At 45.1% G+C, this 13,497-nt stretch overlaps 1 long non-coding RNA gene across 2 annotated transcripts in view; it reads right to left on the bottom strand.

Annotated features, from left to right (window-relative positions):
* The window catches only part of LOC135372380 (uncharacterized), an 83,566-nt gene extending 70,320 nt beyond the window's left edge, over positions 1-13,246 (bottom strand). For both annotated transcript variants that reach the window (XR_010415976.1, XR_010415977.1), the window contains exons 1-2: positions 13,176-13,246; positions 12,731-12,836 (exon numbers count right to left, since the gene is read on the bottom strand). This is a non-coding gene — a long non-coding RNA (uncharacterized LOC135372380). The remainder of the gene's footprint in view (positions 1-12,730; positions 12,837-13,175) is intronic.
* Between the last annotated feature and the right edge of the window lie 251 nt (positions 13,247-13,497).

Here is a 13,497-nt window from a genome sequence, read left to right on the forward strand (position 1 = left end):
CCCGACGCAGCGTTAGGATGAGTGTGCACCACTGTCTGCGGAAAAACTCCAGCGCCACAGGCAGGGAGCTCGTCATGTCGGGTCCCGGCTCCATAGCCTCGGTTACATGAACGGGACAGAAATATCAGGTCGTGTCAACCAAGATTCTAGGAAGGATTGATGTGTGGAGATGCAGTAAGTCACATCGTCCCGTTTCTGTTGTGTTCATGTAACCGCGGCGTATGTTTCACTACAAACATAAAATAGCGTAACACCAACCGACACCTGGGAGGTGAAAGACCCCCTCTAGGAATTCTAGTCAAGGAAGGATAGAACAGCAATGACTCAATCGTTCGTGATACCCTGCTCCGACTCCTGAGGTGAGCAAAGGCCTGGTTATTCCAGTGGAGAGACATCACGATCCTCTCTGGTACAGTGATACCACGGCCATCCACCGCGAAGTTCCAAAAGTGTACGCAGTACAAGTGTCGTGTTTCTTCATTATAATGTGGGTTTGACGAGAAAACGAAATTGCTGCGAGAAATCCACAGAAATGTAGAATCCTAGAAAGAAGTGTGCAGTTCGAGGACTCGCTTTTAAATAGAGAGATCAGACCATCCTTCTTAATATATGGGAGCTCCATCGTTCCATTCTGTGCAAAATGTGTCGTACGGGCCCCCTCTCCATGGACAGGGCCGTCGCCCTCATTTATAAGTATTGCCTCTCATTATACCATCCACACTTCCAGCGATATATATAGACTCTAGCTGATCTGCTGTCACAGGCTCCACAAGCGGAGACTGCCACAAGGTACAACAGCTCCCCATAGAGCCCACGATACTGGGCACACGACCAATATAATTGCGACATTTGACAGATTATGTATTATGCGTCGGAAAATCAGGAGCTTCCCTGTGTGGCTCGCGATTCAGGCGACCTTGGCTAGTTCTAATGGTTTTCACGCCTGTCGCCGTATTTAGTCATTCAAAATAAGAGGCTTTTATTTGACACAGTACTGATCCAAAGTAGTGATACATGTGTGCTCTGTATGCAGGGTGTTTGCTCTAGCATGTCCAGAAATTGTATTTAAAGCGAGCGATAAAAGAGAAACTAGTGCTACTTTTCAGGTGCTACTAGTGAAGCAGTACCTGTTTCTTACTCAAGTGGAAGTAATTTATTTTATCGCTCGCTTTAAATATAATTTCTGAACAAGTTAGAGAAAACACCCTGTATACAGAAGCCCACTCAGTGGCGCTTGCTGACAGACTGTACCCAGATTCCAACTTGAAGCAAAACGAACACACTGTTCAATTGCTAATAGCGAGGGTGTCTCATGAGTGCGTATCATTTCATGGTGAGCATCTTTCGATGTTTGTAGAGCATCGTACAAACGGAAAGAGGTTCTCGTACCCCCTGGAATATCCGACGGTTACCATACAGAGACAAACAGGACGTCTGCGGGAGGGCGAAATCCACCCATAGCGTATCCCTCATGTAACGAAACGAATAAATAACGAAAATGAGCTCGGCGATTCAAAACAAAGTCTAGGAGGTTAGGTGAAGATTAACAAGACAGATCTAGGAGGTGAAAGGAAAAAGTATTACCCAGACCACAAAGGCCGAGAAACCCACTTCGAAAGGTACTGGAACTCCCTTGTTACGCGACCCTCCCTAGGTTCAAGAGTCCTGCTCGCCCCCGACACAAAACGAAGGGTACTCAAAACAATGCTCAAGCGACGAACTTCTCCAAGTGTTAACCTTCCAGTAGTGTTTCTTATTGCTTTTTGTTTGAGACATTCAGGTAGGACCCTCGATAGTCAAAAGCAGTGCTACAGTATTGCGCTTTTATATCTATTCCGCGATAAATGCTTCATATTTCATGGACAGACCTTTTTTGGAGGAACGCTCCTTGTTTTTGACGAATGTCATTCAGCCCCTGGGATTGGCCCAAAAAGCAAAACACATGTATAACTCAATATTTGTGGAGGTAAATTAAACTGGGTAGTATTTCTAATCCCGAGAGCTACTCACCGGAAAGGCACAGGACGTACCTGAATGACTTCACGGACAGTCCGTAAGTGTCATCCTCAAGTCGTTCTGGGGATACACGGTGACACTGTGAAGGTGTCTTTGAGACCGTCTGTGTTATTGGGGACGTAATCCTGTCTTTGTTGTCCGTCCTTGAAATGCGACGGCACTCTCGTATTCTTTAATTTCCAACTCATGACAGCACTCCAGTTGCACACTTCCTTTGTGGGACGAGAATCACGCGTAGAATCCCGCACGAATAACCAAACAGTATTTACCCCTTTTCGCGTGAATCGGAGCGCGACGGCGCCGCCGACTCCACAAAACCAGAAAGGCCCCACCTGACTTCACCGCCTTTTTGACGCTATGGATTCGTGGTGTTTGCATTTGCACTGCATGTGGTTCGGATAACGATGCACCGATTATCTTGTTTCGGGATGTGTCGAGTTGTTCCCGGATGCAGTTGCGCCTGTACAACCCCCTTCACCACAGACACAAAACAATAAAGCCAGCATGTGAAGCATTGGAGCACGGATGAGCAGATGAGTAAGATTCCACCCACGAAAAGCATACAAGCACAGAACCAATGATATATTCAGGGGACTTTTTTTTAAATGAAAAAAAAGCGGCGTCACTGTCTAGTGAACTACAGAAGACAAAAGTTTGATGGAGCGATCCAAAGCTTTAGATCGCTCCAGTGCAAACTGCAGTGTCTTGGAGGAAGCTCCTGATCACCGTACGACTATCAAACAAGTGCTGAAGAATGACGAGTCTGCCAGATCTCTCACAGGCATACACTTAAAACAAATGTTCCTTGCACTAGCTATTGTGCTTGAAATTAGGAACATCATTTCCAGAAATGCGGGACACAGTTGGCTTGACCGGCGTACTCGCTGCCCTCCATTGAAGCAATGCATTCCATCTGTTTTGTTGGAATATCTGTTGACCCTGAGCTTGAGAAAGAACTGTCCACACATGGGGGGGGGGGGGGTGTTGCTGCGACACGCCCTTCGACGGTGTACTAGTGGAATGGAAGCGCAAGAGCGTCACGGTTTTGTTCCGGTTTTCGCCGTGTTGGCTTGATGGTAGAATGCACTGGTGTGCTATTCTATTTGTACTTGGCCAGAACAATGGGTTCTCCAGAAAATATTCATGTAGGACATGAAAGTTGTCTGTATGTTGTCTGTAATTTGTCTTGTACGCTTTGCAACTTTGTGCGCAACTGTGGGATGCTCTAATTTTGTTCCAACGACGAAAGAAGTGTTAACAAGCTCAGTGTGGCTTGCGAAGAGTCTGTAACTTAATTTCTGAGGGCGATAGCAACGGGTGGTGTTGGCTCAGTGGTAAAGATATTGGTCATTACTTTGTGGGGCCGTGATTCGATCCGCGGTCTTGTTTCAGTTTTTTTTTCTTTTTTTGTAGAGGGAGTTATGAGAGTAACGGTAGGGCGAGAGCGACAGAATTTTAGATTAATTATTGTCAATCATTTAACATAAATTTCGGACTTGTGGCATAAATGTCCTTTCTTGCCTGAAGTCGAGGTCGATGTGACGACAGAACAAATTATGCGAGCCAACTTTGAAGCGCTCTAATGGTAAGGGTATTTAAGAGGTACACGTGCTTGTATTTAAGGGTACGCTTGTTTGTTGTAGTGTTGATACATGTCAATCATTTACCATAAATATCGGACCCGTGGCTTAAACGTCCTTTGTTCCCTGTCAAGGCGAAACTCATCATTTTCATTGATCCAGACCGACCTAACAAGGAATTGTCGTGCGGGCCCACTTATGGCGAAACTAAGTAGGATGCACAAAGTGTTACGCGTGTTTGTTGTAATGTAGATGATCGTCAATCCTTTAACATGAATTTGGCCCTTTGTTCCCTGTTAAGACACACCCATCAAATTCTCATTCGAGGTCGATGTGACAACGGAACCAATTATGCGGGCCAGCTTTGACGAGATCTCATGGTAAAGGAAATTAAGATGAGCAAATTCCCACGTGTATTTCTTGCAGTGTATACATGTCATTCCCTAACTCGCCACATTTTTCGTACTCATGCAGCATATGCAAGACCGTAATCTCCTTACGGGTTAACTCGTTCTAGATAGCAAAATAATGAATACGTTAAAAATATGCGTGCTTATTGTCATATATACAGGGTACGTGACGTAAGACTGACTGAATTTTATTAAATCCGCGATTGACTTTATTTCGCAAAAGTCGTTGAATATATGAACCGAAACCACAGAGCCCTTTTGCGCTCTAGTAAGAAAATGTGCGAAAGCACTGTGGGGGTTTTGCGGTCAATTTCCCCTCTCCCTGTATCGGTGTCACCCTTTCTTAACTGACATCATGGAACAGCCAGCTTTGTCCCTGGAAGTGAGGAAAATATCGATGCCGTCTCTCAGTCTACATTATCATAAAACATGCCGTATTTGATTTTGATTTTTTCGATCTCGTTTGATCTGCCCAACACCTCGCAACACAGTTCGCGATTTGATGTGATAAACGTCGCGCAATAAAACTACCAATGCATTACTGCAAAAACCTGGCAGATAACAAACATGAAATCACCGATTCTGCTGCTCAATAAGTGCCTACGTTGTATCGAATTTTAACAAAAGAAAAACAACGAGGACGCCAGGAAGCGGGGGGCCCCATGCTTTGAGGAGCAGCGGGATGTCAGTATTGTCAAACGGTGAGAGTGATAGGAAAAAGCGGCCGTTGAACTCGCGCAACGCTCGAAGATCATGCATTTTCGCTCAGTTTTAGGGCATAGAAAAGTGCTGCTGTTTCGATTCTTGCTGACTAGATTTCTCAGGGTTATGCTCTCCTAATTTGGAATTGCGCACTCAACTTGTGTTCAAGAATTATGAAGATTCATTATAAAAGTAATCAATGGCTGCACTAATTAGTGATACACCACCACCATTGAGTAGGTCCCGTGAATAGATATATTCAACGACCGTCGGAAAGAAAAGCTAACCACGAATTTAATAAAATTATGGTCACTCTCAATTAGTGATACACCACCACCATTGAGTAGGTCCCGTGAATAGATATATTCAACGACCGTCGGAAAGAAAAGCTAACCACGAATTTAATAAAATTATGGTCACTCTCACCCAGTATATAGTATATATGCTAGTATATCACTCAATCTAGTTTCAGGCGTGTGGCTTGAACACCCTTTGTTCCTTACTGATGCAGAACTCAAATAGTCCGTTTTGAGGCCTCGCGCAAGGCCATGATTGCAATACAGGTCGTCATTTTCAATTGGAAGCGCTGCGGATTACATTCGCCTTATGAACAGGCTTTTAGGTGCTGTGATTTTAAAGGTGATTCCGATATTTCAGTCATTCCCAGAATTGCACGACACACCCTCCTGAAGTTGACTTTACCGGCGTACACCCTGCCCTTCATTGAAGCTACGCATTTCACCTGGAATATTCTTTGGCCCTCAGCTTTGGTAGAGACTGTAGTCCGAAGGACTCTGGGAAGGTTGTCCCAACTTAAACGTCTGCTACGATACTCGTCTTACGATGTGAGGTTAAAAGCGTGTAAGTCTCTAGAGTTTCCATTAATGCAATGTGCCTGTCCAATTTGGGATCCCCATCTTGCCATACATAAAAATAATTTCAGAAAGGTTCAGAAGAAACCTGCCAGATTTACTTTTGCATATTATCGCGCAACATCTGCGTCAGGTTTACGTCGCAAGGCTAATTTGATACCACTCGAACAATATTTCAAGCCACAGCGCCTTAAATACTTGTTTCAACTGATGACAAGAACCACGCTTTCTTCGTGTTTGATCCCGGATTGTCACATTTCTAGACATAAGCATAATCGACATTTAATGTACAGCGTAGCTCGCACGGATGACTTTAAACATTCATTTTATCCAAAAACAATACGTGAATGGAACAGCCTTCCGGCCACCATTGTGAACCAAGTTGATATGGGTACTTTTGTTGCAAATTTAGAACCTGTTTTGCAGTCCAGCCACCTGTAATGGTCCATTTCCTAAATAAAGAAATAAATAAAAAGTAGTCTATCAGAAAAACCTTCTCAAGAAACAAACGACCTCGTCGTGGTGCAGACATTACTCACCGAGGTTGAAGCGATGATCAACTGACGACCCGTAACGTTCGTTTACAACAACAACTCTGAACCTGTGCCAGTGCCTTCAGCAAGCATGATCATTGGAAGACGTTTGATTTCCTATCCGACGGGGTCACACCCTCCTGCGGAGGAGATGATCCATGCCGCCAAATCGAGGGCCATGTTCCGAGGGACATGGAAGAGGCAGATGGAGTATCCCGAAGCGGCATGGAAAAGATGGCGCAAGGAATATCTCACTGATCTACGTTCCGGATTGGAGACACCGTCCTCCTGGAAGACCACATCTGTCCAAGACTTCAGTCGAAGTTACCAGTGGTCGAAAAGATCTTTCCAGGCTCTGACCGGAGTGCTAGGTTGCGTGTAGTAAGAACCCCTAACCGCACAACAATAAGGAGAGCAGTACAGCGCCTATACAAATTGAAGGCGTCCGAAATGGCCGCTTAATCACCTCGCGGCGGCCAACCTGTCGATGTATTGTAGAAAACGGTATGGAAGTACGATATACCGCACGAGCATTCTGTATCACTTGTCTGTTCTTCTCATGCCACAGTAAAACATCGTCAGGTTGACGATGTTTTGTCGATGTCCTATCTTCTACGTTAGTTATTTTTTTATTTTGTTTTTTCTAAAAGTTATTTTTTTATTAGGAGGTAGTCCTGATGCCTATAGAGCTACAAAATTTCCTTTTTTTAGAGGCTGTACTTATTTCTATAGAAATTCCATAGTTCCAAATTCCCAGCAATCCCCAATTCTCAGTAGTGTGCGACGGACTACTCATTCTCGGTCGGAGTAGAACGCTTAAAACATGCTTCAACAGGGGGTATGATTATTGCACGCGCAGCGCAAGCCCCACAGCCCTGTAGCGTTCATAACGCGGCGGAATTTGACGTGGAAGATATTGCGATGTTGGCAACAAGCGGACCTACAAGATCGCCATCCCAGAGGTTTTACGCGGCGAATTGGCTGAACTACATGGCAGGATGGCGACTTTGACCGATCTGGTAGCAGTGACACTGGTGCTGCGGTTGTAATTATCGAATATGACTTGTACTGCAGTGTTGTGCACTGTTTCTAGTGTGTTGGAGATTGTACAGTGTATCCCGCACGAAGGCTGCACATTCCACCTTTGGAAGGGCTAGTGATTTTTTTGGAAGACCAAGACTACCACAACGAGCAACTACATTACAAGTTCATTATGTGGGCTATTTCAGGTACTAAAGGCCCGTCAAAAACGTTCTTCTTTACGTCAAACCCAAGCACGTTGCCCTCTCTGGCATTACATGATGCTTGTGCTCCTATGTACATTTGACACATATGTACACACCACTACGCGCAATTTCAAATTATCGTCGCATTTTCGCGTTAATACTTGTTGAACCGGGGGGGGGGAGACTTTTGCCATTTTGTAGCCATTTGTGTAGTTATGTCCTGTGGTGTTCCCTTGCACCGAGGTTTTCAGCGGTCTTAACGTAAGCCATTTCTCCATTCCATCGTATGCCACGTTCCCGAGGCCTTCCTGCTGTACTGTGAGGCGCCTTCCGTTGGACCTAAAGCCCCACCGACGGACCATTGAGTTCTCCTATGAGGCCGTTAATCCCACCAGACGGACAGCAGGACCACTAGACATTGCTGACGTTGCCAAGTTGGCTTGATAATTCGTCAAAATATTCGGGTGGGCCATTAAAATTACTGATAGAGCCTTGTTGGATTTCTTTTTCAATCACTGCTGCCTACATATCAAGAGGATGTCGACAATTGTCGACCAACAGCACTCCGCTATAATGACAACACAAATACCATTATCCTTGGCCCGTAGAGGACGAATCGAGAGAGAGAATGAAGACCTAATGTTTCGGCATTAAAGCCAATTGAATTCCTTTCACTATTATCTGTTTTTACCGTGTTGTAAGAAATAGGATCTTGTATGGTATTACAGGTTGGTAATACATGTCATGTGCAATAACATGTCATGTGCACACCGTGTAAACGACGAAAGCGTTGCTATCCTACAACAAATTTCAGCCATGACATTGCGACACACGTTTTGGCACGCTCTTGGCTCACCACTTGGTTCATAAGCAACTCTCAGGCGTAGTCTAACTTCGAGAACTTTGAGAAGTGAATCTAACGTGAGACCAAACTACGCCGTGTAGGACTCACTAGAGGTAACACCTCATCTTCACGGCAACATGACGTCAGTATACTAATGTGCCAGTTTCCTCGAATTCCAATGGTATTTGACGCATTCCACGCCAAGTGATTCAGCGATGCTGCTCCACCACCGCCGATAGGCACAAGAAAAGTAGACATATATACAGGGTTATTCGAGCAAACGTTACACATTTTGATCGCACTGTAAAAATAGAAGACTAGGTTTTGCCCATCCCAAACTTTGCAAACTGGTAGCCATTTATCTGAACTTTCATTCTAATTTTTTGTAAGCGCTATGGTCATGTAGAAAGAAAATTAAAAATCAAGCAAAATCTCGCCCCATGCATTTTCAGTGCCCTATCCCACGCAAACACCGCCATTTTTCCTTGTGGCTGCTTCGCATTCACATCACTTCAGACAGGTAGCGCTCCCTACAGCGATGTGACATGCCGATTCTGATGTTATGCACCAATCCTCTCGTTCCAGTCTTGTTCTGTAAGCTGGCAATACCTCTGTGTGGTGACATGAAAATGAAGCGCACAGAGCAGAAAATGACGGCTTTTGAGTGAGATAGGCCATAGAAAAACGCGTAGAGTGAAACGTTTCTCGATTTTTAATTTTTCTTCTACAGGACGGTAATGCTCACAAAAAATTCCAACAAAACTTCAGACAAATGGCTACCAGTCTGCAAAGTTTGGTGTTGGATAAAGTCAGTCTTCTATTTTTACGATGCGATCGAAATGTGTAACGTTTGCTAGACTAACCTTGTATCTATAATTGGAGTTCATTGCGGAGGTAGACATATACAACATCCCAAATTTTACCTCCGCGTTCCGACGCTAGAACGCTCTGAAGTTTGCAAAAAACATTTTCCCTATGGAAGCGTGTCGTGAGCGTTCCACTGCACCGTAGAAGCTCGAAGTTGTTTTCTAGAAGAACTTTACCACCTACTTACTGAGTCTTAGTTTTCTTCCGCAAAATTTAGGGCTTGAGGGATCCTGGGAAACACTTCAAACTTTGCCCAAATTCTACATTTTTTAAATAAAAATAACATCTAACAACACCAAATTTTGCAGGTGTAAAGTTCATTACGACTGTCTTCTTCGTCGATTTGGAAGGGTGATGGACGATGGAAGATGTAGTACAAAAATCGTAAAATCACGGAAATCCTTACGTGCATAATTCAGTGTCAGACGATAACGAGCTAGAAAAGTGCGCTTCGCATACAATTATAGAACACCACATTTATGTTTGGTGGGAAAATTTTAAAAGTGAGAGAACTGATGTTCTGAGGCTGGAACAAAAATGTAAGAGTGAAAGGAGGATGACTGAGAGAGAGTGGCTGGTTTGTCCCTTCAGATGACGCACCCTGGAAGTCGTTGAGAAGGCGTGTTAGCTTAGCTCAATTGGTAGAGCCCTGGACCGGCAATCCAGAAGATGTGTGTTCGACTCCTACAGCTGGCTAACCTTTTCAGTGACTTTCATCTTTCATCGTTTAAAAGCGGTTTTTGCAAATTTCTTAGCTAATCTCTCACTGCAGGGCCAGAGCCCTGCAAGGGTCCTGGCCCAACCCGGCACGTCGGGGTGGGATGGGCTTGTCATTGGCTGAGTGTTCCCGGCCAGAGCCGACAAAATACGCCAGCACCGCGGGCAGGGCCGGGCCGACAAAAGACACCATAACGGCGGGTCGGGCCCGGCTCGTGCCGACAAACGCGTTTCCGACAGTCAGGCTCGACCGGGTCACGCCGCTAATTCCACGCAATGGAGGACTACGTCATATCATCACGTGCTTGCCTCATTCCTGTGAAAAAGCAAGCAAGAACACTGCACCGTGCATGTGGCATTCTCAAAGCCATTGCTCCTGACTCCTCACGTATTCCACAAATACGTTCGCAAAGCTTGGTGAGAGCGGCAAGGACCGGGAGAATTTTGTCGAGCGCATCCTCTGCATCAACAAAAACTTCGCAGTGTAACGATAACGCGCTTGGCCGCTTGCGTCCTGGATTTAATTTGGTCTCGTGCTGCTGTGGTGTCAAACTGACAGTTCTTGTATGTTCGTGACCGTGTTTACTTACAAACTTGTGTGATAAGCATACTGGAATGTTTTGGGACACGAAAGACAAGGACTCAAGGTACACACACAGACACACACAAGCGTCACTCACAACTGAAATGTATTGCAGGAAAAGAAGGCATAAATACACAACCGGTATCAGGCGACACGTGCCGAGATACAGAACTCAATACATGCGGAAAGTCTGCCGGTGCAAGGCCCTACCCATTGCATTCAATTCAAGCATGCCAGTGGGCGTTAATTGCCCCATCCACTACATATATCGTGACTGTAATGTTTTACTGCTGCTTATATACCTGGTGCTTCACGAAGGTGCCCCGGCAGAGGTGGAGCCATCGCAAAAGCTTCCGTGTTGGTAAATGGTTCTTAGGAAATTGGCCATGAACTGAAGCTTGAGCGGCTCGTTTGCATAGGCTCACTGATTGAATAAATCCTAACTTTTAAAATTCTATGTTAATGAAAATTCTATATTGCGGTAGTTTTAAACACCATAGTTTGAACTCGACTGATTTGTGCAATGTGCTCATCCCCGGTTGCGTAAACCGCTTCTTGTTTTGGCTGTTACTTAACTGTCCTCTATTTTGAACCCGTTGAATCACGCCGATGAAGCTTGATTATGCTAGCACGAAAAATAATATCCACGGAGGTAAGTGTTGAATCGTTTTCCTTCATTTGCCGTAACTTGTTTTACTATGACCTTTACCCCGTAAACAACGAATTAGACTTGCGTCCCATTACCCGGGCTCTCTGTCCTTCGCATGCAGTTGCTCACGATTGGCACTGGAGGGAAAATCGTGCTTTCAGATTGCAGTTAGTGATCTATTCCGTAGTAAAATTCGTACTTCACAGGTGGTGCTGCGTCACAATACTACAAGAAAATAACAAGAAAAAAAAGACATGGTCAATCTGTCACAACGCGTAGAACTAATATGCGATCCTCGGCATTTTCTGCAACATCTCATGGGATGGGTTCCTGGGACGGTGGTGGGGGAACGTCCAAGAGGGTCGCAGGAAGCCTACAGATGCTACACATTTAACAATCAAATATTGACATCTACACGTGTGCAAATGAATATTCGAGAAACACAAGAGTATGAGTGGACAAAAATGAAAAATGAAAGGCAGGCTAGGATCCTTCTTCGAGATACAGAAATGCCCTCACGGTGTCTGGCACAACAACCTATCATTCTTTAGCTCCGGTATCCTCCTGTCAGGTTGCTGCAAGGCTGACGTCATTCTCACTAAAAACAACAATATTCCTCGACGAAAAGGTACTTTAGCATAATGTACATAATTCCTTCTAGGCGTTATCGACATACCACAATAAAAAAAAAGTTCAGGCTTGTTTCAGCGAGCTTTTGTGTCACGCAGCACATAATACGTATAGAGCACATTTGTTTTGCGTGTCTGGCACAAAACAGCAGATAGCTCAGTGACAGCCACAACCGAAAGAGATGAGCAGATTACACATGTCCAAGTCAGAAGATGTTAAATATGGACTTTTCATGTGCAGAGCAGTCTCCCCGTTTTTATTGGTCGTGTCATTGTCAACGAACGCGAAAAAAAAGGACATATGAAGGAAGCATATACCCATGGCGGAACGCAAGACGTGGAAGGTAGAGACCTATTGACAATAAAAATTTAAACTCCTATGGCGGCAAGGGCCGAAACAGGGAAAGGCGAGCTTGGCGACATTGAGGCGGTCGAAAAAGGTCAATAGGCATATCACTTTTGTAGCGTTGATTTAACTGGCTTAGACGACAGTCTCCGGCATTTCTTTTACAATAATCTCAGTTTTAAACTTCAGACCCTCTAGGCTCGGAACACGGCAGTGTTTGCGAGTAATATTTTAGATTCGGTATATATTTCGATGTTCAAGCAGGATCGCTGGGTCACTTGGCGTGCAATGCACTAGCTACCATTTTGTTACCATATGCATGATTTCGGACGATTAAAAGGAAACAATTTGTGTTCATGCTGTTTTTAAGCTGCGCATTACTAAAGCCAGTTCGGCGCTACTGCCTTTCAATACGTCCGTCCGTCACGATTTCGGTGCGACGGAATCGCTTTCCAATGCATGTCCGCACTTTTGGGACGAACACGAGGAACAGCTTGGAGACGACTACGCGAAGTGATGTGAAAGAAGATAAGAGTTGCGCAGTGGCACGGTTACCGTGGGAAGGGCCGGCATTTCTAGCGTCGCTCCGTCCAGAAATCGCGAACCCAACTCTGCGAACCTATGCGCCCGTCGCTTTAACGACGGACGTAACACTGACGGTCGCATTGAAACGCACGGACTTATAAATAAGGGCCTTTCTGGCCAACTTTCTGGCAAGGAATAAAACAATTACAATGCCAGTTTTATACGACTTACCGTTGTCTTGGTCGAAGCATAATGATGCTGGATCGTTGTAGGTGAATGTGACAGCAATCCTCAGTAGAGTACATTGGAGTGCTCGGACAAATTGGGTCCCCGATGGCTGTGGAATTATAAAGTACATTCAACAACTTGTCCTGCTAACACTGCAGAATTCAGTGCCAATATGGCAAATGTGGAGTAGCGGCACTATTTCTAATATTCTTACTTTACCGATTCCCCTTCTCTTTCCACAATAACTGGGGCTGGTTCTAAAACACTGCCTCACATACTGTGTCATGTCTCTCCAGGAGGGCACCAACACTCTTGCGTTTTGCGTTTTACGCCCCCGAAATCCGAAACTTGCAGGCGTACTCACAAGAAACGACACGACAAAAAGAGCATAGAAAGTAGACAAGACATAGAAAAGCTGAGTCTTATAATATCTGTATAATATCTGTACCTTGACAGCGTCTGGTGTTCAGGAATACATCGTTCGTCGTTCGATGACCTCTTCTTCCTCTTCGATCTCAGATGTGGGCCGTTATCCACCAAGGGAGACTTCTTCTTCTTCTTCAGCCACAAAGGAAATGGCCCGTAGCCACACAGGGCGATTGGCCAGGAGTATGAGGGGGGATAATAGTTCCAGGGGGACGGGCGTGCGTTGTGGGGACGGTGGTGGGAGTTAGGTGGTCAGGCTACTCAGGCAGGGCGACTCAAAAGCGGCCGCAGGTAGCTAAGAAGGCAACGACGCTGGACGCCACTTCGGGGATCCATTTCTCCGT

Source organism: Ornithodoros turicata, chromosome 1, assembly GCF_037126465.1.
Source record: "Ornithodoros turicata isolate Travis chromosome 1, ASM3712646v1, whole genome shotgun sequence".
In the NCBI taxonomy this organism is placed as follows: domain Eukaryota; kingdom Metazoa; phylum Arthropoda; class Arachnida; order Ixodida; family Argasidae; genus Ornithodoros; species Ornithodoros turicata.